The sequence below is a fragment of the Brienomyrus brachyistius genome, chromosome 19 (assembly GCF_023856365.1).
Source record: "Brienomyrus brachyistius isolate T26 chromosome 19, BBRACH_0.4, whole genome shotgun sequence".
Taxonomy (NCBI): Eukaryota; Metazoa; Chordata; class Actinopteri; order Osteoglossiformes; family Mormyridae; genus Brienomyrus; species Brienomyrus brachyistius.
Genome location: NC_064551.1, coordinates 4,907,810 through 4,933,125, shown reverse-complemented (window position 1 = coordinate 4,933,125; position 25,316 = coordinate 4,907,810). Strand labels below are relative to the sequence as shown.

Below are 25,316 nucleotides of genomic sequence, written 5' to 3'. Positions count from 1 at the left end.
CCAAATAGCTAACTTAATGTCCACATTACTAAGGTACAATTAAAAATGTGCAAATAACAATGCAATTATACTGTAGCGTATGTCACTAACGGTCCACTGACGGTCCTGTGTATTGGGCCGAAAATAAATGGTGTTGCAAAATTAGTAGCTATGTCCTTGAAGGCAGCGAGGACTCTCTTCCTTTTGCACATGCTGGAATAACCTGTGGAACAGTAATAACTGTGGCTGAGAAGGGATGCTGGGAAATTTGCAGGAAGTCCTACAGGCTCGAGCCTAAATATATCATTATCTATGATGCTCGATTGCTTCTGATCTGAGTAATTTCAACTTTTTCTGCACGAAAATGGGAATGTTGCCTATCAAGCTTGACCTTGACCAGAATAAGCAGCTGGATAATGGGTGGGTAGATGCATGTATAGTCATGCATCACTTAATAATGAGGATGCGTTCTGGGAAATGCAGTGTTGGGTGATTCCGTGGATGTGTGAATATTACATACAGTGTACTTATACAAGCCTGGATGGTATAGCCAACTACACACCAAGGCTATATGGTCTAGCCTAAATAACGATAAAAAAATACAGCAGAGTAGATATATAAACCAGTAACATAGTTACTTATTATCATTATCAAGTAGTATGTACTGTACATAATTGTATGTGATACATGTATACATAGGACTGGTAGCACAGTAAGTTTGTTTACACCAGCATCAGCACAGTATTACGTTACGATGACTTTCAGCTACATTATAATCTTATGGGACCACAGTTGTATTTGAATTCCGTCATTGACCGAAATGTTGTTATGTGGCGCATGACCGTTATGAGAGTTCTGCCATTTCTAAGACAGTTTATCTTAACAGGTCATCTAGTGATGCATAGAAAACCACAGACAGACACAAATAGCTACTCCTGAATGACGTGCAACGTCTCATTCTCCATGTCAATGAAGACATTTCCAGTGCTAATGTGTGCTGCAATAAACAGTGAAGCCGATAAGGGTTAAATCTGAGTCTGAAAACACATTAGAGGCTAAGCAAATTTTGTCTTATAAAGGTCCCAATTTTTTTTCACTCATCCAAGTTTCCTATTTAATCTTTCCACAAAGCTAAACAAAGCCACATGCCCAGCTGAGAACTTGTGGGCTGCATGGAACCTGAGTGGAAGGGAAAAAAGGTTTCATTTCAATTTATTGCTAATTAATAGAACTTTTTTATTGAACAGTGATTTTCAACACGATTCCCCTGCGATAAAAATGCCATTCAGAATTAATACAGTACTACACCAAATGTTAAAAGTCTGATTACATAACCTGCTTAACTGTGAATATATTGCAAATATCCACGCTGTTGTTCTTGTTGCTTTTAGGTTGAGGTATAACTAATGCAGCCATACTAAAAAAAAGTTTATGTATTTGAGTTTATCGTCAGTTTCCTATATAAAACATTCTGTCCGTAGCATAACACCAATGGATGAAGTAAGTGCACATGTAGGTGTGGTAAAAATCTGTTTCTCCTGCTTCGTTGATTTTTGCCTGCCAGGCCAATATCCTGCATCATAAAGAACTAAAGAGTAAGTCTGATTTGAAACGTAACCCGGGGCTTGAAAAGTTCTAGGGCTCGCGACAAAGTCGAAGTCGGGCGGAGAAGCAGGCGCGCGAATAGGGCCGCGTGGGCAACAGAAACGGCTGCCGATGGCGCCGAATTCGCGCGCCCCGTATGCGAGGGGATCAAAGGCGGCCCGCTTGGTGTGTTTTGCACGTTTCTTCGTTTATTTTTAGAAGGCAGGGATTCAAGCGAGGACAGCGTTTCTACACAGAGGGCTTTTTATTTTCTCCTCAGACGGCTGCGCAGCCTCCGCGGCCGACCTACCGTTTCCTCTGCCCCCGTAGCCGCCGTGACCACAGCTCCAGGGTGGTGCTACGGAGACACGCTGGAGCTGCTAACTTCGACTAAAAATGGCAAGTCGCTTTTCATTCTGACATCAGCCAGATCTAATAAAAGCAGATATAAAATACTACTGCGATGCCTTCTCGTCTAAAGTTTACACATTTAAGACATTTTTGTTTCATGTCGTCTCACACTTTAATTACCCCTATGCTCTTATTTCTGTCAGTGTTCACAGCAAGTTCATTTCACCTCATTTAACTTAATTTAAAGGCCTTTTTTTAAGGTGCCGCGATTCCCCCCCCCCCCCCCCCCCCAATTCAACTGCAAGAATTTCAGTTACCCTTTACGCTTCATGCTGCTGAAGTCTAGACAATGAAAACAATCTACTACATGGCATTAAATATAAATTCAGCTTATAATATGCTTTGATCGTCGGTCATATTTTAACAATATTTTGGATACCTCAGTATTTGTTCTGAGTTCTATAAATATATGAGCCCTAGAAAAATCATGAAAAGACCCCAAGTGAACTAAAAGTGAGTTCCAAGAATGAACAGCAGTCTAACTTTACAGTAAAACAATAATATGATCCCCAGAAAGATGAAACTAGCTTTTCATATCATTTGAGTCAATATTATTTCAGCTATTTTTTTAAAGAAACAGAGGTTTGTGAGTAAGAACAGCAGAAAACCCTCAGCATTAGTCCTCATTCTCAGAAATGGGTGTTATAAATGCAAGCAAAGACTGGAGAACAACCTCTGGCTACACTGACTCTGCTACCAGTAACTGATAGGGCGAGTTTAATTTGGCTATTTGTCCTAGTATTTTAAACTGCGTCCCTGGTCTCTTCCTGTCCCTTCCTGTCCCCCTACCATCAGAGATAATGAATGACGGCTTAGAACAAAGACCATGAATGGCCATCGTTTCATTCAGTAGACCGTCAAGGTTTCCTTTACCATTTGTCTGGAGCCCTTTCCGGCACTGACATTCTGTTCTACCAGCGTCTACTCGCTCGCATTCCTGAAGTATATATGCTTCTCGAGGCAGCGTCCCACACATGTGACTCTCATCTGAGCAGGAGGCCAGTCATTTAAGACTTCAGCTAGAAGCATGCTTTACTGTCACTGATTATGCACTGCATTATACCGTGCCTGTCAAAAGTTTGGACACACCAGGCTGCCTTAATGGGAGAGTTATATGTGTCGTGTCACATGACCTGGCCACCTGACCTAAACACAGGAGAGATGGTTTGGGAAGAGTTTGACCAGAGAGTGAAGGAGAATTGCCCAATGAGGGCTCAGCATATGTGTCCTTCAGGACAGCTGGAAAAGCAGCCCAGGAGGCCACCTCATGGAACTGGCGTAGAGGAGACAGTAGGGTCAGCCTGTCCCTGGGGCAATTGGGGTTAAGGGCCTCACTCAAGGGCCCAATGGTGGCATCACTCAGGCAGCCACAGGATTTGAACTGGCAACTGATTCTCAACTCAAAGAGTCCCCCCCCCCCAAAACAAACTTATTTTGGCCAATGCATAATGTATATCATTTTGTAGTTTTAATGTCTTTAATTATGTAAAATGTAGAGAACAGTACAAATGAACCTTTCTATGGGTAGGTGTGACTTTTGACTGATGCGTGTATGTGTGTGTGTGTGTGTGTGTGTGTATATTTTCTATGCCATAGAATATAGAGACACTATACCGTCTTATGTTTTATGCAGCATCCCATGTTCTCAAGCTGTTTATATAATGAAGAGAACTAGGATGCTTTCAGTTCTGTAACGGGACGAACACCAGATTTTCAAACTATGTCTCAGCTTTCTTTGTGGTCAAAAATTGGATTTTTACCCAGGCCATTTTCTTTGAGTTTTTCCACTGCTGGAGAGGGGACTCGAACAGAACTCAGAGTCTGCGGTTTTATTAAACATGGCGAAGTGGGTCCAGACATGTTTAACGAGCTCAAGAACATGTACCGAGTCAAAGCAAATTTGCACTAATATAGTTTAATGTCGACGGCAGCAGATTTTACCACTGCCGGTCATCAATGAGCATGACCTGCCGGCATTTGGACTTTTACGTGCCGTCGAGAATCGCCTATGCAGCAGCGATTATGCATGGACACTAACTACTCAGTGGGGGGATGGCCGTGATGTGGGAATAGCATTGCACTGGACCACTGTCTTCCCAGCCATTTGCTTTTCAGTCTGTCAGCCTCAATAGACCTAAAAATGAAACCACCCGGATTGGCTCTGTTCTTCATAGCTACACAGAGGGCAGTGAGTGAGAGCTTACTTCCCTCATTTTGGTTCACATTCACAGACACGAAACCTGAATTTATCTCGTTCTCAGTGGATCACCGGTAAATGGCCTACTTTGACTGAGAAGTTCGGCCAGATAACGGCTCTCCATACCAAGGTGAGGAAAAAAGGAAAAACATCTTAAATATATGGAGAGTGCCTCCTTCGCTCAAGGCTGAACCAGTTCAGCTCGGCTAAACTCTCCTCATAAGACCTCTGAGACCAGGAATCATTCTTGTAACCCTACGTTGAACTATTTGTAAGGCAGCAATGTCCTTTTTAAGGTATGGTGACCAAACCTGCACACAATATTCTGGATGGGGTCTTACCAAAAAATTATATAATCTTAGCTTCACCTCCCTTGACCTAGAGAGGTAACCCAACATCCTACTTTCCTTTTTACTTGCTGAAAGGAATTCATATTCATCAGCAATACCAGAGAGAGAGAGAGAGAGCAAACTGCAGCCTGGTTCTCTGTTCATCAGTCAAGGGATTCTTCCTAACTTATGAGACTTCAGTTCTGCTTCTAGGACCCTGAACGGTCCTTGCAATGCTCTTCACACCTGCACATCCACTCCTTTTGAAGGTCACTTGATGTTACTTGGCTGGTTTTTGGTCGTTCCCTGCTTCACCTTGTTGTTAGAACACCTTCGAAATTTGAACCTGGGATCAACCTGCTGCTTATCGTAGCCTGTTGCCAGCAGAACCAAGATTAAACCAGGATTTTAAAAAGCAGACTTGTTTAAAAATATAGAGTGGTCTCTTAATTTTTTCCACAGCTCTATAACACATATGTGTTATGTTTATATATGACCTACATTGTTCAAAGAGCCATGCAGGATGCATGAGCAGACTTACAGACGCAAACAGAGGATGTGGGTTCTTGTGATGAGAAGCAATGTTCTCTTAGAAAGTAAGAGGGCATTCTGCTGTGTCTTGAATATAGCTTCCTTCACATTGTAGGGGGGTCAGTGGCATGGATGCACATCACTCCTCGGCAGAGTGACCCCATGACCAGCAGGAGCCCGACAGAGTCCCAGACGTCCCTGATGGACTGTGTGGGTGGAGTCTGCAGGCGTGTTCTTCTGCGTGCGGTTGCCCCTAGAGCAGAACGTCTCACATGTGGACTGCATTAACTTTGCGGTCTGTCCTCTGGAATCGCTGTCCTTTCAACAATCAGACTCTGCTGTGATTTCCTTTTTTCGGTAACTATCAAACCATTAACTTACCAGCATCCTCCTATCTAACTAAGCGCTATCAGGCAACCGTAATTAAATCGTCCCCAACATGGTCTTTGACTGTGACGTCGGAGGTCATCCCATCGCAAAATGGTGTGGCTAGATTTGGCAGTTTGGTCTCTGTTGGAGTTAATGCGGTTTTCATTTATATGTAGTGGAAATTTCCCCCGTTCGCATTCCGCATCGATAAAGCAGTCGTCTGTTTTTAACATTCCTGCTTGGATTCCAGTGGTCCCTTCGCTTCCGTTAGCCAGTCTGTTGAATGTCTTCGGAATAAGCCGATCTTGGCACCTGCTGTTTAGGTGTCAGCTGTCTCTTTAAATTGCAAATGGACATAGGGTCAGGCCCCCTTTAGCCCGTTGAAACTGAAATGCTAATTCATATCAAAAACCTTGTTTGCAGGTGCTACGAGGACTGGCATGTTTGTATCAGGACGGTCTCCCAATCTTACGGGAAAAACAAAATAGCTGGGAGAGCCAGGAAAAGAGAAATAAACTGTCACCTAGGGAGGCGACGACTCACGCCAGAGGAACGCCGCAATAAATCGCCAGCGGCGACGTGCCCCTGCATCTGAGTCTGCAGCTTTAATTAGAGCAGGTGACATTTGAACTGCTCCGGTTTGATCTGGAGCCTGGGCCTTTGTCAAACGGCCGTCCGCAATGCCAGATGCACTGGAGCGGGGCGGCATTACGGAATGTCACACCTATCCAATGTCAACACCCCGCCGGTGCTGGCACGCTCGAGGAATTTCTGCGTTTTCTGCCGAGCGCTCTTCCTTGTTTTTCCGTGATATACGCACATCACGACCGACCCTCTACGTAGCCTAATACGTAGACTTGGCTCCGGTTCTCTATTTGGCATGGGGGGGCCCACTTTTCCATCACGGGAGCCAAACCGTGGAGAATGAGCCAAGAATATTCTAAGAATGTAGAGTAAGTTATATTTCACTTACCTAATTGCAACCAGCACATATATTTAAGGCAAGTTTGAGACTAGATCCCTTGGAAAGAGCTCTCCTGCTGAACCAATCAATTCGCAGGAAGTGGCCGGCAACTAGGTAAACAGTTCATTTCTGCAGGATGACAGCAGAGAGGAACAGTGAGACGTTTCATGCCGTACCTTGCAGTGAACATCTCTGAGTGAGAAATAAATGCTCATTTGACTGGCTTGTACAATGAGACCCCTTGGACCTATTGGCCAATCAACAGCACCTTAGAGCAGGTAAGTACCTTTCTTGTATTTAGGAAGTGAGGATGTGGGGACGATATATTCCACTGCTAGCTGGATGGACCACTTGCTGTCACTATTGTGAAGTCTAATTTGGTGTAAAAAGAGTAAAAATCCAACAGGAAAGATGTTAAGGTGCCTGATCTGTTCATGCCCTAATATTCCAGCCAACTTGCTGAATTGTTTCATAATTAATTGTTAGTTTGCATGTCTGCAATAAATTGGTTGGGTCTGATTTCCAGTTAACATTTCTACTATTCATTGTTATTGTACCAAAGGCCCTTGATTGCTGTAGTCTAAACTGTAATTTTGAGTGTAAGTACGATTATAGAGAACTGAAGTCATCCATGAGTACCTGCTGGATGGAGAGGAAGATGTTTTTCTCGGCGCTGACGCCGTTCTTGGCCCCTAAATCTTCCGCTGCTTGCCAGTGAATGTCAGCAAGCCACAGTGGGTCCATCATCAGAACCAGCAACCGGATACAGAACCAATGTCACATCAATGGAAACATCTCACTGCGAGATGGCCATGCAGAATGTTTGAAAAACGACACGCCGTAGAAGGTTTCTTCTCGACATTACTTAGCCCTGGGGCTTTATCCCAGATGTATGAAAAATGTGAAATTCTCTCTCTTTTTTTTGTCTAAATAAGATTTCCAAGTCTCTCATTGTCCATGATGAAATATGCCAAAGCTGATTTTACTTCACAGAAGGTTGTGGAACGATCAGTGCTGGTCAATGACAAGTATGTTTCCTTTTAATATGTAAAAAAAGTCACTATTTTAATAACCCTCTTCACCAGAGATACAACACGGCAGCCAGCAGCATGATTAACACCCCCTTCAGTCTGAAATAGAGGTCTCTCTTTTAGTTTGTCAGGCTTCCTTTGTGTTCGCTATGACAGCACACAGACGTCACGCTATCGTCTTCCAGAGGTGATGGTGCTCCAGTCCACAGTCTATCCGGATTGGGATTGCAGTGGACTCTGATGGGACGTATTTGTATAATCATCATTCCTATCCTGGCCATCTGTGTCATAGAACATTCATTACACTGGTGGAAACTGTGAAACTAACTAAGAGCTCTGCAAACATTCTGCAGGTTTTACTGAGGAAGCAGGCTAAAAGCAAGCTTTCTCCATCAAAACGGCATTTCTTGGTTAATGTATGATGTATGTACGTTCATGTGACCACTTCTTCATGTGACCACTTCTTCTCGAGATCTTCATCCAGTGGAAAGTACCGAGTGTAAAAAATATTCAAAACTACTTCTGAAGTCCGTTTGTGCTTTTCCCCGGCAACGCTTTCGAAAGAAGCTCCATGAGCTTTTACCTTGGCTTCTTGCCAGCCGTGTGACTATAACAAAGCACCATTTTAATGGCTGCCGCCGTGTTCAACAAACAAACTGGCACACCGAGTCCTGTTTTTATTTTGAAACAGTCCATGAAAATAGCAGTAGTCTGCTATGTTGTCATCTTTGCAAAGCGCATTAAAGCAGACAGTGCTGAAAGCTTGTTGGATTCCAGTTGAGACTGGCATCATGGGAAAATGGCAGAATTAAAGATTTCTTCCAACAGAGGGTGCTTAAATTGGGGGGGGGAGCAGTGGCTCCGTGGGTGGCACAGTTGCCTCACACCACCAGGGTTGGGGGTCTTGAGTACCAGCTGCTGTGTGAAGTCTTCATGTTCTCAACATGTTACGTGGGTTTGCTCCATTTATTGTGGTTTCCTCCTGCAGTTGAAAGACATGTATTTAGGTGACCTGGGATCTCTAAACTGCCCATAGTGTTTGTGTGTGTGTGTGTGTGTGTGTGTGTGTGTGTGTGTGTGTGTGTGTGTGTGCGTGCGCGCCCTGTGACAGACTGGTGTTCCATCCAGGGTGTTCCCCTGCCTTGTGTCCCATACTTCTCTGGATACACTTCTGCCTCGTTATGACCCTGTACCATGTTAGCGCTTAATAGATGGTTGGGATGCTTAACAAGCAATTGAAGTATGAGACATTTCCTAAGTCTGAATGAGAAACATCTGAGGTCTTTTAGATGGCCCTAAACCATATAACCTCTAGATTTTATGCATGCTGAAAAAATCTTGCTCGGTTTATATATATGAAGTGAATATTTTATACTATGTGAATGAAGAATAACGACATTCAAAAATGTCACACATTAAACTTCCAAGCAGACATGGATAAAATATTAGACAAAAACATGTGGTATATATCACAAGAACTGAAATTAATTGTGCTAATGTGTAGATTCTCAGAATAATACAGGCTACAGGTTACTAACGAGATCCATTCATAAATTTGTCTTTAAGTCCAATTTGTAGCGAAGAACAGGTAAATACAGTTCTTATACAGTTAGTCAAGTGTTTGTTAGTCAAATAATATATATCTTATTTCCATGCATATGAAAAACTTAGGAAACATAATAACGAACTGTACATTAATATTAAAAGTAACGAAGTACAGTACTCGAGCTGATGAACCACTGAAGCTGTGCAATGCTTTCATGAGTGTGACAAAGTAGCGTGTGCATTCGTTATTACCAACCATTATATTTAACTTAAATGTGTAATATTATAGGCTTTGCGGCAGTCCGTAAGTATGCGTTGTCCATAAGTTGGACGTTATTAAACCGTGCACTGCCTGAATATGCAAACCTTCAATGTTTACCCAAAACAAACATGCTGAAACAATGGGTTTTGTTAATAGTGACGTGTGACCATCGATTTTGAACACTATTATTTACTTTCCTTTCATGCTTATGGTTTTCTGTTGTTCATTGCAAAGTTGGGTGTCCGACATTTAGAGGAAAGTGCAAGAATTTATTAAGGTACATAAGTTGTGTGTCTCCTCAGCTTGGTACCGAATTCCTCAGTGTGGCCAATCAGAGAGAATGAACAAATTATAAGGGCAGCTAACAAAAACGTAGAACAATCAGAATGCAGAAAAAGGAGAATGAGGCTGTATCACTCAACCGACAACATAAAAACCATTTAACCATTTACAAAGTCCCAAACTCAGAATTTCAAGTGTTCAACCAGACGTATGGAGGGCTGTTGCTGCCAGAATAATATTGTTTGGCGTGCTGAATGTCTTCTGGATGGTTAAGTGGATAAGCTGGAACTCAGGTGGTTGGAAGAGTAAGGAAAACAAAGCACTGGAGCGAGCAAATGATAGTGCCTGACCGAGCTGAGGTTGCTGGCCGATCAGGAGGGACTCTCTCTCGACTATAATGAAACTTTGGCGTTTCAGCTTGCTGTTTATCCCATTAGGGTTTTGACTTTCATTCCGGGGGCTTGGGTTTCTGCTCTAACAATGCAGAAGCGGAAGAAAGTGAAGAGTCACTTTTGTATGGAAAGATGGACACAAGGAGCACTGGACAGGAGGCGAAGAGTAGGGGGGCTTCCTGGAACTGGCCCTCGACCTGTTTTTCTCATGTACTGCGCGCCAAGCTTGACACCGACATAATGTAACTTTTAAAAATCCTTTTAAAGACGTAAATGCTTTTAAGACCCCTGTGTTTCCTCGCACTCAAGGTCATCACACACCTGCACACGCCATTAGCCGAAACCAAGAAACAGACGCAGGAAACAGAGAATACGATTTTACTTTTAAAGGGAATGAGGCTGCAGACCTTACAGTACCCACGATTGAGAAACGTTTAATTTCATGTCTACCATTATCTTCTACTCCTGGCTGAGCACTTTCTTTTACTATAGTCAATAGCCATTCCACTCCTTCGTCATTTTATTATACTGATGAAATTGCCATTTCACTATTTTCACCTTTAAGCTGCAGTGATGCTGGGGCCTGTTGCAGGAGGCAGAAGATACAAGGCAGGGAGACACCATGGATAGGAGAACAATAACTAGAGATTCCTAAGTAAGCAATATTACTGACATTCCACAACTTATGAAATGATGCTTTATTTGTCATTTGCACAAGTGCAGGTTCATTGAAATGCGTCTTTTCATGCATTGTACCTTGCCGTCGTTTGAGACACACACCCACACAACTGAGAATTTGGGTCCAAGCATAGGGTCTGGCCTCTTACCCAACACACCTGGAGTACTTTTGGGGCTTCAAAGGCTTGGTCAAGATCCCAACCGACACATGACTCTTCAAGGTTGAGGCTTGAACCAATAACCTTCTAATCACAGACGCAACGGCTTAACCAACTGAGCCATACATTCACCATCATCCGCAGTTGCTTTTATATATCTCTATTACCTGTAAGTATTGAATTCGACCCGACCCTCTCCAATGACATGACAGGTTGTTTCATGCGCAAACCACATTCCCATTACAGCTCTTGCAACGTTGGTGTCTTGAACAGTAGCATATGTAAACACCCTGTGCCACCAACATCTTCCTCCCCACTCAGATTCCACAAGAAAGGACACTTTTCCAGACATTTCCAAAGGGTCACATTTGGCTGGAGTAATGCTATAACCCATTGTTCCACCTTTTTGTTTATTTTTCTCAGTGACCTGCAATTGACTCCCCAGCAAAACCATCGTACTTTTTCCTCAATTTCTCAAAGAGATTGTTAAATGAAATGACAGCAAATCTGTAATATTTCCTTCGTTTCTCACTTCAGTGAAAGTAGTCATGAAATTAATAATAAAATAACCCATGAGCAACATATAACTGTATTACTAAGCTCTGATAGAAGACTAAAAACAACACATTTGGAGGAAGATCAGGGATGTGTGTGGAGTGTAAATAAGGTATATCTATTTACCCTTTATTGTTGTATATGAGGGGGCGGCATGGTGGTGCAGTGGTTAGCACTGTTGCCTCACACCTTTGGGACCCGGGTTCGAGATTCCGCCTGGGTCACATGTGTGTGGAGTTTACATGTTCTTCCCGTGTCGTCGGGTTTCCTCCGGGTACTCCGGTTTCTACCCACAGTCCAAAAACATGCTGAGGCTAATTGGAGTTGCTAAATTGCCCGTAGGTGTGTATGTGCGAGTGAATGGTGTGTGAGTGTGCCCTGCGATGGGCTGCCCCCCCCATCCTGGGTTATTCCCTGCCTTGTACCCACTGCTTCCGGGATAGTCTTGGGACCACCCTCGACCCAGTAGGATAAGTGGTTTGGAAAATGGATGGATGGATGTTGTATATGACAGCTCCCTGCCAGGCAGTCCACATTTTTGCTCCTACCCCAGCTGGGAGGGAGCAAAAATCTGGGCTGTCTGCAGGTCCCCAAGGACCGGGTCAGGAAACACTGCTCTAAAATATATTACACACAAGTAGTAAGAGTAAAGGGATAGTATGCAAATAAGGTGAAAATGATTTCAGATGTCTTGTGTGCTCAATGAAGCACATTCTTTGGGTTTGTTGTTCACTTGTAACTCTTGCCACTGTTTCCTGTTCTAACCACTGCTGATTTTCATGCGACGATGATGAATTTGTTTACTTCGGTCTGATCCACAAGCAAAGACCACCATGGCAAGTCCAGTGCCAGTGTGGGTACTTTTCCTTTGTTTTCTTTTTTTGCCACTGAGGCTAAATGCAGTGAGCTGGAGAACGTGTGAGCCATTAAAAGCAGAGCCAGGCGTGAGTAGCGAACGAACAGCTAAACAAACCCAACGAGGTGCTAATTAATAATCAAAGCACAGCGGCACCTTCTTCCAGGGAGCCTGGCGGAGGTTTTTGATGCAGCAAACATGGTCTTTGACAGCTTTAGTAGCTGTGTCGCAAGGCAAATTTTTAGTTCTGTGTCGAATCTACACTGTCAGCTATGGCGCAGGATACCCTACAATATAGCCTGATGCAGATCTCCCAAGAATTGCAACGACAGGCATCAGGTTACGTCATAGGGTACTTGGCTATACTGTCCCTGATGGTGTGGATTCTATACAGAAGCATAAATTAGCCTGAAGTTTGGCTTTCAGCTGCCTTTCTCTTCTACACACTGCTGGAGTAATGACAGTCAACAGAGGAGATTGGTGTCGGCTACTGTCAAACAGCAGTGTAGCTAATGTTATGCTCCGGCTCTTAGATAGTTTAAAAACATCCTGAAAATGACTGTTTAAGTTACTTTGAGGACTTTCTGTGTTTTTTCGTTGTATGCAGTGGATTACAGATTTGACTTTTTTTCCCAAATGTGTGAGGAATTTAAAATATGGTCAATTTAAACTTTAAGAAAGATGATGTAGTGGAACACATACATTACTCATCTTTTCATATACTTTTTTAACGTCAATATAGCCGAAACTATCTGAGAATGGGAGTTAGCGCTGCACTTTTTTGAGAGAACACAAAAAAATCATTCCCTGGCAGTATATTTAACCACAAGATTGAATCAGGAGGACGGTTTCAGTGAAAAGCCAGTTACAGCCTCCATGTCTCTGCATGTTTTGGTCTTTGTGAATATTTGACCTACTCTTAAAGTTTATTCATTCATTTTCTAACCACTAGGTCAGAGTTACAAGGTGACTAGCAGTCTACTCCAGGCAGCACAAGGCCGAGGTATACCAGTCTATTGCAGTGCACGTATTCACCCACAATCTATGGCCAATTTAGAGAGACCAGTTAGCCTAACTGTATGTCTTTGGACTGCAGGAGGAATCCAGAGTACCCAGGGAGAACCCACCAACACAGGAAGAACCCACCAACACAGGGAGAACCCACCAACACAGGAAGAACCCACTAACACAGGGAGAACCCACTAACACAGGGAGAACCCACCAACACAGGAAGAACCCACTAACACAGGGAGAACCCACCAACACAGGGAGAACCCACCAACACAGGGATAACTCACTAACACAGGGAGTGTGTTTATGAATGTATGTGTTTGTGTGTCTCTGATGAGTGTGTGTGTTTATGAGTGTATGTGTTTGTGTGTATCTGATAAGTGTGTGTGTTTATGAGTGTATGTGTTTGTGTGTTTCCGATGAGTGTGTGTGTGTATATGTGTGTGTGTCCGTTGTTTTGTTCTCTCTACTTCTTAGGATTGGCTCCAATATCACCGTGACCCTGATCAGGATAATTGTTTAGAAAATAGATGTATTATCTTTTAAATGGTTTGAAAAAGGATTTTCTCTCCCTTTTACTGGCTTCTTGTTGGGTAGCACTGTGACCTCACATCTCCTAGCTGGGGCTCCAGTCTCTCCCCAACTCTGTGTGTGTGCTGCTGGCCCATGGATGCATGCTTTCTGACTTTGATAATGTTGGACTTGCTGCTCTGTTGTGTTCACACACAGGCAAATCCAGGGCAGAAAGCATTAAAGGTGCATCATTTAACTGGTCTAGACAGACGTGAAACCGCTTATTGTTGACTAAATTGCATAAATGCTGTTTTGCAGTATGAACTAAAGGCTTTTTGAAGAGATCATTTCACCTCCTTCCTGTTGCACATCAATATAAGGGTTTTTCAAAATTATTATTTAGGCAAAAATCTGTGTGGATGAACAGGAATCAGCTTCCTGTTATCCTGCTGTTTGACGCAGATGTCTGATGTGGGATGTATCAATGAACAGCACGTGGCTGGGAGACAATCTTCATGTGACTTATTCAGGTGCACCCAGAAGAGACCACAGCAAAGCCAGGGAGCCTGGTCCTCCTTATTTCCACCTTGCATCTTACTCTGGCCAACGTTTACAGCACAGGGCAGGCCATTTACGCCGGCATTGAGGGATACTGTAATGCTTTACAGCCAGAGTTATTATTGTTAACGAAAACTAAAATTACGAGAAAACATGTTTGTGAACTAAAATGAGACCCAAAAATTAAGTTAAAAAAACAACTAAATAAAAACTATAAATATTGCTTCCAAACTAACTGAAATAGAATGAAAAGCAAACATCAAATAGTTTCCGTTACCATTTTTAAATCCTATTTAGCTAAACCAATGATTTCTTTAATTGCCTTTAATAAGACCTGGAACATGTTTTATTAGCATAATGTGCTCTGTGTATTCATCTTGGAATCTCTAAAGATCAAACACATAAAATAGCTCCTCAACTTTCATTCTACCCCTATAAATAAAATTATATCTACTGTATATATAGATGAAATAGAAATATATGTTTAAAATACAAATGAATAAAACCACGCTGAAAACTAACTAAAACTAAACTGGAATGTGATGTAAAATTCAAATTAAAAAATCAAAACCATGGATGCAGTAAAGAGAAAAATTAATTATTTACTTTGCAATTCTCTTATAATCATCTGAAAACTAAGGCCTGCATGAAACTTTGAGATTTCTGAGATGCCCTGATCTGCTTGGTTTTCTTCCCAACACTAAACCCTTCATACGGAAACATTCGTTTGTAATAAAATGTTCTAATACCCCGGATTACTACCAAGCATGTAACCTTGCTGGAAACCAGGTCCCCCTAATAACTGCAGAACTGTATGTTCATTTGCTCATATGCTGTTTATGGGGGACTATTTTGTTGATCTCAACATCTCTGTGATGTGCAAAGCAACTATATTGGTCTTTCTGAGGCTCTAATAATGTTTTTCTGCTTACCTCATGTACGCAAAGCTCACAGTTTCTTTTATTAGTGACACTGCTGAGCATGGATGGTGCATTTCCATCCTGCAGTCCCTACACATGTGATCAGATATGCACTATAAAGCCAAAAGTACACATCTGCTACTTAGAGGAATTGGCAAATTAAGCCACACCCATTAGCTGACACACATGTATAATTAAGCGCATGGTCAAGCAATCTCCTGAAACAAATACTGACAGCAGAATGGGTGACTGTACAGGAGAGATTACCTTGGCGCAATGTTTACAAAGCTACCCTGGTCAACCAAAACAGAAGTGAGAGAGAAGCGGAAAGGTCTGGAAGCAGGTTTAATTGTGAAACGGTCGGCCACACAAGCTCACAGAAAGGGACCTGATCACCCAGCATCAATACCCCACCTGAATGGCTGAACACAAGCTCACAGAAAGGGACCTGATCACCCAGCATCAATACCCCACCTGAATGGCAGAACACAAGCTCACAGAAAAGGACCTGATCACCCAGCATCAATACCCCACCTGAATGGCTGAACACAAGCTCACAGAAAGGGACCTGATCACCCAGCATCAATACCCTGCCTGAATGGCAGAAAAGCCCCCCAGCAATGTTCCAATATTGAAAGGAAAGACTTCCCTGAAGAGTAGAGGCTCTTATAACAGCCATGAGCCAGCCAACTTCATACAAATACCCTTGGTTTTGGGACTAGCTGGTGTCCCCATACTTTTGGTCGTATAGTGTAACAGATTGAGATGCTGACATATTAGAAATGGTGTATATGTACTTTTCAAATGGGAGTTCTATGCTTCCCACTAAAACCAGATCAATAAATTAGCCAAGAAAATCTTTTATTTATTTGTGTACCAGTCGTTGGTTTCACCTTATCGCCGTGATTATTTATAATGTTTTTTTTTGTGCTTGTCTCAGCTAATGCTGTCGAGCATTTATAAGCTGTAATTACTTAACTGTTTGGACAAGCTTTGTCAGAGCGAGACAAGGTGTAATAACCCTCTCATGGTTTTTACAGCCCACAAAACAGCTTAATAAACAGTAGCAACCGTGTTACCTGCTGGGAATGCTTGGTCTGTTGGTAGCAGGCTGCCGAAACAGCGGCACGTATCACAAGAGGCATGCTCACGGCGCGGCCCCTTGCAGATGTTGCCCTCGCCACAGGCCTGCATCATGCCTCTCGCACCCCACGTTAACATTTTACTGGACAAATATGTGTCGGGTGACCGTTGCCCGTTTACAGTACGAGTGCCTCGGCGTCTTCAAAAAACGAGTAGCTGTAAAAATTCGCCGTTGCATATGAAAGGGATTAATGGCCTCGCCACGAAAGAAGAGGATGGAAAAAAGAGAGAGAGAGAGAGAGAGGGTAAAATAAAGACTAATGAAGCAGTCACAGCTGCCTTGGAGGACTCGAGAAGTGCACCCAACGCTGCTTCGGTGCAGGAGCTAGCCGTCGCTAACAGGAGCTAGCCTCAGGTTTGACCGATGGCGATCATGAGCCTTTACCCGTAAAGACGTGCATATGGGATGGGAATTCTCCTTCAGGGTAGAGCCTTGAGTGTTCCTTGCTTGAAAGAAACATATAATTGAGGCCAAACACATGACCGAAACCGGTGGATTCTCTGCCACACGCACAAACATCATAAAGACCAAACGTCACTCATTACAGGTGCTGCGTGGTACACAACAGCTTTCGGTGTTTACCTCTGCAGACTATACTGCAGCACCTACAGTACACAGATTGCACAAACACATTCCCACAGGACCTAAACAGCCTGGAGACATGTCCATTAGTCTAACTCAGTCATCCCAACTAAGTGGCAGCCCAAGCTGTCAAGCCCAGTACATGAACCTAAATCTTGTCTAAACATGACTGAATAACAGAAGAACCACCAAACTTACAGCATCACTTCTGACACTGTGGGAGATGTCAGAGGAGAGTAATTGTCTTAAATGCATTCATTTGTGGCCTCAAATTACAGGTTACCTTCTATATGTGAGGTTTCATGCTATTTACCTGAAACGGCTGTCATTTTTGTTGCCTTTGTGAAATTACCAACCATTATGTTATCAAAACAGCTTGGGACAGCCTGTCAAGGTAGCTGAAAAACATCCATTAGCTCCACATTCATATGGGAAAGTCTCAGCATTAATCAATCTGTCTTCTTGTATGATTCAATTTACTACATATTTACTAAGTTTATTTATTGTACAAATTTTATTTTACGATTATTTTCAGATCGCCTAAAAGGATGTGAATACAGCACAGGCCAGTAAAGTTATATCTATCCACCTATATATTCTGGTCATGGTCATGACATGACACCCTCAACCCCTACCTAACCCTAACTTTCACCACAAGTCACCAGACAAAATACAAGATTTTGGCATTTTTAGTTTTTTGATTGCAGCCATGGATTTGTATAATTTTTTTTTATAAAACTGACTTTCCCCTTGTGGGAATGGAAAAAATGGTCCACACAAGGTGAAAATAACAGGTTTTTATCACATTGTGGAGACATTTGATCCCTACAATGTAATAAATACATGGCCACACACACACACACACACACACACATACTTAATAAATGCCACTGGATAAGTTATCTTACACTGAAGTAAGACCTTCACATGGTGTGACAGACCTCATTACATGACTGCCACTAATACAGACCATTGCTTGGTTAATTACAAACCAAAGTATTTAACCATCAAGCTCCACTGGTTTCCAAACAAGATTAAAAGCCATTGAAGATACGCTGCGTGCTAAGATCAGTTTTTAACAGCAAGTTTCATGAAAAGAATTTGCAATTACAAGCGACTACAACTATCAGTGTGGACTTCAAGATTTTTCTTTTCTCTACCAGCCAGAGGAGATTCTTGTCTGGAGAAAGTGGCTTCATGTTCCGTGTAGCTGGTGAAAAACCAGACTCTGTTCTCTTTTTCATCAGTTAAGCACTTCAGTTTTACACTCCTATCATGAAATGGCTGGTATTCACTGAGGGAAGTCTGCTGTTTTGGTCTGTACTTCAAACAGAGCAGTAATTCTCATGAGGCACAAAAGCAATCAAGCTCTGATTGCTGGAGTCATCCACGGTGGCTATTATGTGCAATCTCTGGTAATGTTGCAGCCAACCGAATGATCTGCTGTCCCCTTTTTGTCCTCGTAAAAAAAAAAAGCAAAGGGATACGAGGAAGCGTCTTCGTAGAGGCGCGTCACAAAAGAGTAGAGAACCAGAACGGTCAAGGTGGAATATCAGCCCCATCACTGGTGCTCAAGTGTGCCATCTTCAGGATGGTGTGAGAATATCACGGATGACTTTTGTTCGTTTCTGCTGAGGGCCTGATCCCTAGGAGACCTCATCTGACTTTCCAGTAAAATTAACCCTGTATCCTTTATTCCTCCTTATGTCATCATTCAGGAGGTTCGTCGGACAAACGCAGAAATGAGCCTTTTCGAGATTTAGGGGCCCCGACACGAAACACGAACAGCACAGCTCAGGACTGAGGTCATGTAGACACTTCATCTACTACAGATGCATAAGGCTGCCTGGCTATACTGAAAAACTCTTCATCAGAGGATCATGCTATTCAGAAATATACCGTCATTCAGAAATGTATCTCTGTGTTGATGGTTCATCTACTGTTAGCATCGATATCGACTCCTTTAGTAGGCACTTCTACCCTGACCTAATCAGTCTTTCAGTTTTCAGCCACTTAAATCATTATCTACCCTTTACTACCCATTTCCACAGCTATGTTTTTACTGAATTGAGGGTCAAGTAACTGAAATTAACTTTTTAAAAAAGGTTCGTAACGGATTGTATTTTGGATGAATAAAACAAAACTAACATTCAGTCAATCCTTAAGGCATCTGTCAGTTTAGCCACTTTGCTGTCATGTGACTGGTGGATTGCAGAATCCTCTATCCTTTTACCTTACTTTTCTGTTTGCTTGTGTTTACATCTCGCAGAGATTTAGCCTAGCTAACCGTTAAACCGTTAAATGCTCCACTATTGCTCGGTCATGCCAATATACAGCACGCCCATAGTAAAATATATTTCTTAATTTTAAAAAGGCACATTGAGTGCAAGGGTTATGATGTCATGCAGTCTTTGCCTGCACATGTCTTTCCTGCTGGATACCTTAGTCATCAGCCACCCATTAGAGAAGCGGGGCCAGCTGTGAGTAATTAGGGGAGTCTTTCGCTCTGCAGGTAACGGGCGTGGTCAGCAATGTGAGTCCTCCACCCTGCCGCACTTAAGGAATGAGTCACGTGTTCCTTATTGATCTTCTGCTAGTCCTCAGTGACGGCTGTGGTCCACACATTCACTCCATTAGAGGTAATCATCTCATTCCTGCTATATCCAGGGGAACTGGACATGCATGGATACCCTGGCAGTATCTGGGCCCCTCTGTTCGTCAGCACCTACCGAGGGCCCCTCTAGCCTGCATTTCTCCACCACCAAGAGAAGGGACCCAAAGTGGCATTTTGTTAGGTGGCCTAGGATTTCCACACTTACACATCTAGCAGATGCTTTTGTCCAAAGTGAAGTTCAAACTAGGCAAACAGCACATTTCAAACATCCGCGCTATCAAGGAGTGTCGCTATAGGTTGAGCTTCCTGTGACTGCCCAAGTGTGAACTGCCCAGCCTTCTAGCGCCATGCCTGACTGGATCTCAGCAGGGTCTTCCAGTTTTAATTCTTCTTTTTAATAAAGAATCTTCATGGTTTTCCACCAAACGTGGTAATATTTACATTTCACGCCCAGCTGTCATTGCGAAGGTTCTAAATCGGTCATTGTAATTGTAAGACCTCCTCTTTTTTCAGTGATGTTGGAATGCTTTCTAAAACCCAAATCTTACCACGACCCCACTCGAGGCAATTATACAGTCAGTGGGAAAAGGATCTCACGGGGGTGGGGGTGGGGGATTTTAAATGTGCTCCGTTAAGCATCAAAATATGACTCAGCAACCAATCACTTAAAGTGCAGCCTGAGATGACATTGAAATGATAGGAGTAAAGCCTGAGGAAAGGCCAAAGCCATTAGGCGGTAGGTACAATTCCGCGTATACGCCTTAGTTTGGGAATAAATTTAATCTTTGACTCCAACATGCTCGGCAAATTACAACTTTGCTTTAATAGAGGATATGCCTCGGCATGAGTTTTCCTGCCTACTGACCCCCGGGAAAAAGCGAAATCATGACGAACTGGGTTTGTTCTGTGCGATTAGTGGTAAATCATTGTTGTGCTCTTTTCATCTCTGCATTTCAAATAAGCTTTTACTTCAGATACCGAAGTCATCCCTTGGCTGGTTCTGGTGGACTGAACCGGATGCTTTAATGTGTTTTTCTTTAATTACCACTCTACAATGTATTGTAGCCCAATTACAGTTGATGACAAAAATAGAATTTTGATCAGTATTGTCAGAGGTCTCCGAGCCAAACCTTCCAAGAGTAAAATGTCTTTGTCTGGTCACTTGTATAACGTAAAAGGCAGAGATTAATGGAATGATCTACTCAGAACGACAAAAACGGATGTTGTCTTTGTTTCTAGCAGCAGGCAAGTGCCAAGGACATTTATTTTTATTTTGTGCCCCCATTTGGCTTGTGGGAGTTTTACTTGCACAAAACTGTTCTGAGGGCAGAAGGAACAATGATTGGTTCAGAGAGATAACCAATCAAATTGTAGAAGAAGTTGGCCCAAGCAGCTAGAAGAGACGGGACCAAGACAAATGATTGGTTGGTCCCACCTCCTCTATTAGTCCCCAGCAGTCACCAAAAATGGATCCCATTGTAGATATGTGTTACTAGATTTGCTAGAATACTAGGTTTTTACAATCTAGATTTAGTAGATCTGTTTTTGGGCGACACACACTCACAGACACCCTCCCAAACTAGAAACATTTTTAGTCTGTATGTTGGTTAATTGTCAGTTGGTTAACAGAGAGATTTAAGGACTTTGGTATAAAACTGGAATTTAGGTTTTTTAATTAAGTTTTTTTTTCCCCGCTCAGGATTCGGTGAACGGTTCTGGTTACGACTAGCTGTTTCGCAGGCTGTTCACACCTCAGCCTGAATTCTCGGTCACTGTGTGAAGGATGGGGACACGGAGATGCCGGGAACCGCACTGGTACGACGTGATAACCGACCGCAGCAGGCGCGAGCCAAGCGAAGAGCTGTGGGAGCGCGGAGGGGAAAAAGCAGAGGGCGCGTGGAATAATGGTAGCCCTCTGTGGTTTGCGAGGGCCCCGCCCAGCATGGTCAAACCCTGCGTGCCTCCCACAGGCCGTAAACAACTCGCCTGAGGGCCTAGTTTAAGCTCTGTGTTGTCCTTATTAAAACACAGAGGAGGTGCTGTGCTGCTTCAGCCGCCTTGGCACAGAGAACAAAACAGGAGAGACGAACTGAGACAGGTTTCTATAACAGCGGAATATGTGGGTCATGTGACTGAGACGGTCACCAAGCCAGATCTGCAGCCAAACGGGGTTTGAGGACCTCGAGTGTGCTGGCTTTGTTTTTTTTTTCTCAGTTACGGATGCAAGAGGACAGAAAACTCCTTAAAAACAGGATACTGAAGACGGTCTCTCTCTCTCTCTCTAATTTCTTTAATTACAGAATGTGTGGGTCATGTGACTGAGACGATAACCAAACCACATCTTCTGCCAAACAGGGTTTAAAGACCTCGAGAGGAGAAAAATCCTAATGAACAGGAGACTGACCATCCCCCCCCTCTCTCTCCCTCTCTCTCTCTTTAATTTCTTTAATTACAGAATGTGTGGGGCCATGTGACCGAGACAGTCTTCCAACCAAATCTTCAGCCAAACAGGATTTGAAGACATTGAGAGGAGGAAAATCCTAATGAACAGGAGACTGACCATCCCTCTCTCTCTCTCTCTCTCTCTCTCTCTCTCTCTCTCTCTCACACACACACACACACTGTCCACCAAACAAGGGAGATCAACTTGTTCAGGTTCCTTTAATTGCAGAATGTGTGGGTCGTGTGACTGAGACAGTACGAGTGTGGTGGCCAAAAGCCCTGCTTTATTTCTGGTGGGATTAGGACGCAGGTAGAATCTCAGAAGCACCGGAATTCGCAACGGTGGCTGTACTCTAATTATTGAATCATTTATTTAATACACAATTGCTTGATCATTGATTGGCATGCAGACAAAAGAGGCTACAGTAGATTGGAACTCACACAATATGCATCTCAATTAATATAGACGTTGCTCTGAAAAACCACGCGGAAGAGAAAGTAGCTGCTGCATTCAAAAGCTTTAAATGGCAGAAGATAGTTAAAGCAAAGACCACATCACATGGGGAGAGCTATGCTTGCAACTTGTAATTATGTTTGAATTGTGGTAACCAGAAATAATTACTTCTATTTTTTTTTTTGCAGCGATTCACTTAGTCTGAGATACAAGTCGGCTTCACATGGTTCCACTTTGCAAGCTTTCAGGGAAACAAACAAATTGCCCCCGATTGGTTGAGCAGACATTTCGACCCGAGGGCTAGACGTACGATCAATAATGGGTGGCAAATGGAGACTGTTATTTAAGTCGGCTTTAATAGCTGATTCACGGTTCCTCTTTGGAACTTTAATAAAACGTTTATATGGCTATGTGGCATTGGTATATTGAAATGTGGCGAGGCTGGAGTGCATGGGGTGCATGACGCCCTTCTGGAGGTCTGACCGACGAGGCAAAGCTATACAACATGAAACAGTAGTTGCCAGAAGATTTAGCCGCTAATTCAGCATCTGTACTACATTATAAATAAAAGCCGGAACGTTCAGAGTAGTTCAGAATAGTGGGATTCTGAGTATGAAAGCACTTGTATTGCAGCTAACAGCTTTCTGCAGTCTTCCTCCTGGTGGCTACAGTTAAATGTCTGATAGCCCTGGTAGCGCGGTTGGAGATGTGATCTCACCACAGTGTTACTTTATTAAACAGGTGTGTAGGCTTTCTGAAAGGAGCCTCTGAATGCCAGAACTGTCCCAACATGCAGTGACTTTTTTTTTTTTTTTAATAGAGCGAACTGTGTCGTTATTGTTCTGGTCATCTTGGGGGGGCCAGACCAATGAGACCTGAAAAGAAGGTTCCAGAAGAAAGCCCCTTTGCTGGAACGCAGAGGGTAAAGCGTTGGTGGTGACTGTGAGGTCACATCTCTCTCCCACACTCCTTTTCTCTGCTTTTCTCCTACTCAGAGTCATAGCGGTTTTCTCAGGCTGGACCTGGGGCAGTAGGGCACACCTCTGTTTTTGTGATAAACTTGTGTCTCTGAGAGCATTAATACATTTTCTACATATACTTAGTGGGTGCAGGTGTACCAATGATAATGTCGTGTCTCAGTGCATATACCGAATTCTAATACAGCATCTACCTAATATCAAACTTACACAAATATCAAAATACATGGACTGTAAATATATACTGAAATATAGTACGTTGATTATTTTTATTTTCTATTCATTTCACAATACATACCGTAGATCTATTTCTGCTTCATGTACATGAGGCTATTATGCAAAAATCTTATTACTGAATTGTATTACAAGGAGGTTTATTGCATATAATGTACATGTACATATATATATATATGAAGTGATATATGTAATACGTAATATATTAAGAGGAAATGACATTTTTGCTTATTTCTGGTAGAAGAACGTGGGTTTGATGGCTGGGGACTAAGAAGCTTCTGCTGAAATTTGCGGAATAATATTCTAGGTTGGCAGATGAGTTTAAAAACCCAGTGTGGCGAGTGACTGCGTTAGTCAGAGGATGTAGCTAGAGGTGGTAAGGTTACGCTGTGTTACCTCACTCCCGTAAAACTTTATTAGTTTTACACAATGAATGACCCAATCATGCTGAAGTATTTTTTTAAGGAAACAAAGAGCTCTTGGCTTCTTTATAAAAAGGAAAGTCTGTAAGACACTAAGCATTTCTGAAAGTGGGTTTCGGGGGGGGGCGCAGGGGAGGGGGGTCATGAGGGAGACTTATCCCTCTTTAAAACAAGCTCACCGTAAATCCACGGTATTAAAACGAGTGAGTCCAAGAGCACATAAAAGGTAGAAATCACAGGCTTGATGCTGTGAAACGTCACACTGATGGCCTGTTTGTGCAGGTGCTTATTTCTGGCTCTGTATCCATTATAATTAACATGTGATTTTTCCAGGAAGAATAAGACACTGGGTTTCGGGACGCAGTGAACTCGTTTGAGCTTGTAGGGCAGACATTTGTTTCTATTAAAAAATATAATGATTATGGCCATTTAAAAATACATAAATTTCTTCATTGCATGTCTGATGACATGCATGGATCATTGCAGACAGGAAGTATTCCTGGACTCCTGGTTATTAAAAGTCTGCTTTTGGCAAGCCGCAAGAATGGGTCGCCGGATGGATGGTTTTCTGCTCATTTCAGTTTCCGTCCGCAATGACGAGGAAGTGAAGAAGTCACAAATCCGACTGCAGAGCGAATCTCTGGCTGTAACTCTTATTACTGTGCATCATTTGTGTGCTGTGTGCTTCATCATCTGCATGGATTCGCAGCAGTGCTGTGAGACCTTCGCTAATGGGGGCTACGCTGATCTTCATTACCCGGCCTGTTCAGCTCATTCCAAACAGGATATCCGTGGGACTTCAGCGTATCCCAGATGGAACAGTAGTGAAGGGACAGCCAGTGGAACATCTGCATCCCTCCCCAGGGTCACGCCCACTCTCATCCACTATTAACCACCGTGACTGTAAACAATGACTCCCACAGAGGGGCCCCAATGCTCGCCATGCTAACGGCTGCTGCATTCTGGAAGTGTTGACTCGTGACGGATGGTCATGTGACAGCAGTGGTCTCCAGCTGACATTTGGCCTGACAGCCCGGATGCTGATGTAATGAGGACGTTTACCCAGCTCACTGAACCGGCTTATGGTATGATACAGCTGTTGTGTAGCTATGAGGGCTGTCATGCACAGGTTTGCCAAGGCTGAAGCCCAGGAGCTTCCAGCGGACATGATTTATTTCCTTCTTTAGTCTGGACCCCCCTGCTTGACAGCTTTTCTTGTTGCTACCCTCTGTATGTCAAAAATAGTTGGGGGGCCCTCTGACCACGTTAACGTGCCTCTGTGTGTAACACACAGAGATGAGAGCGGTGCTGTTGTGCTGTCA

General features: G+C 43.1%; 1 long non-coding RNA gene across 2 annotated transcripts in view; it reads right to left on the bottom strand.

Annotated features, from left to right (window-relative positions):
- The window catches only part of LOC125714499 (uncharacterized), a 127,761-nt gene that overhangs the window by 17,052 nt on the left and 85,393 nt on the right, over positions 1–25,316 (bottom strand). The window lies entirely within an intron of this gene.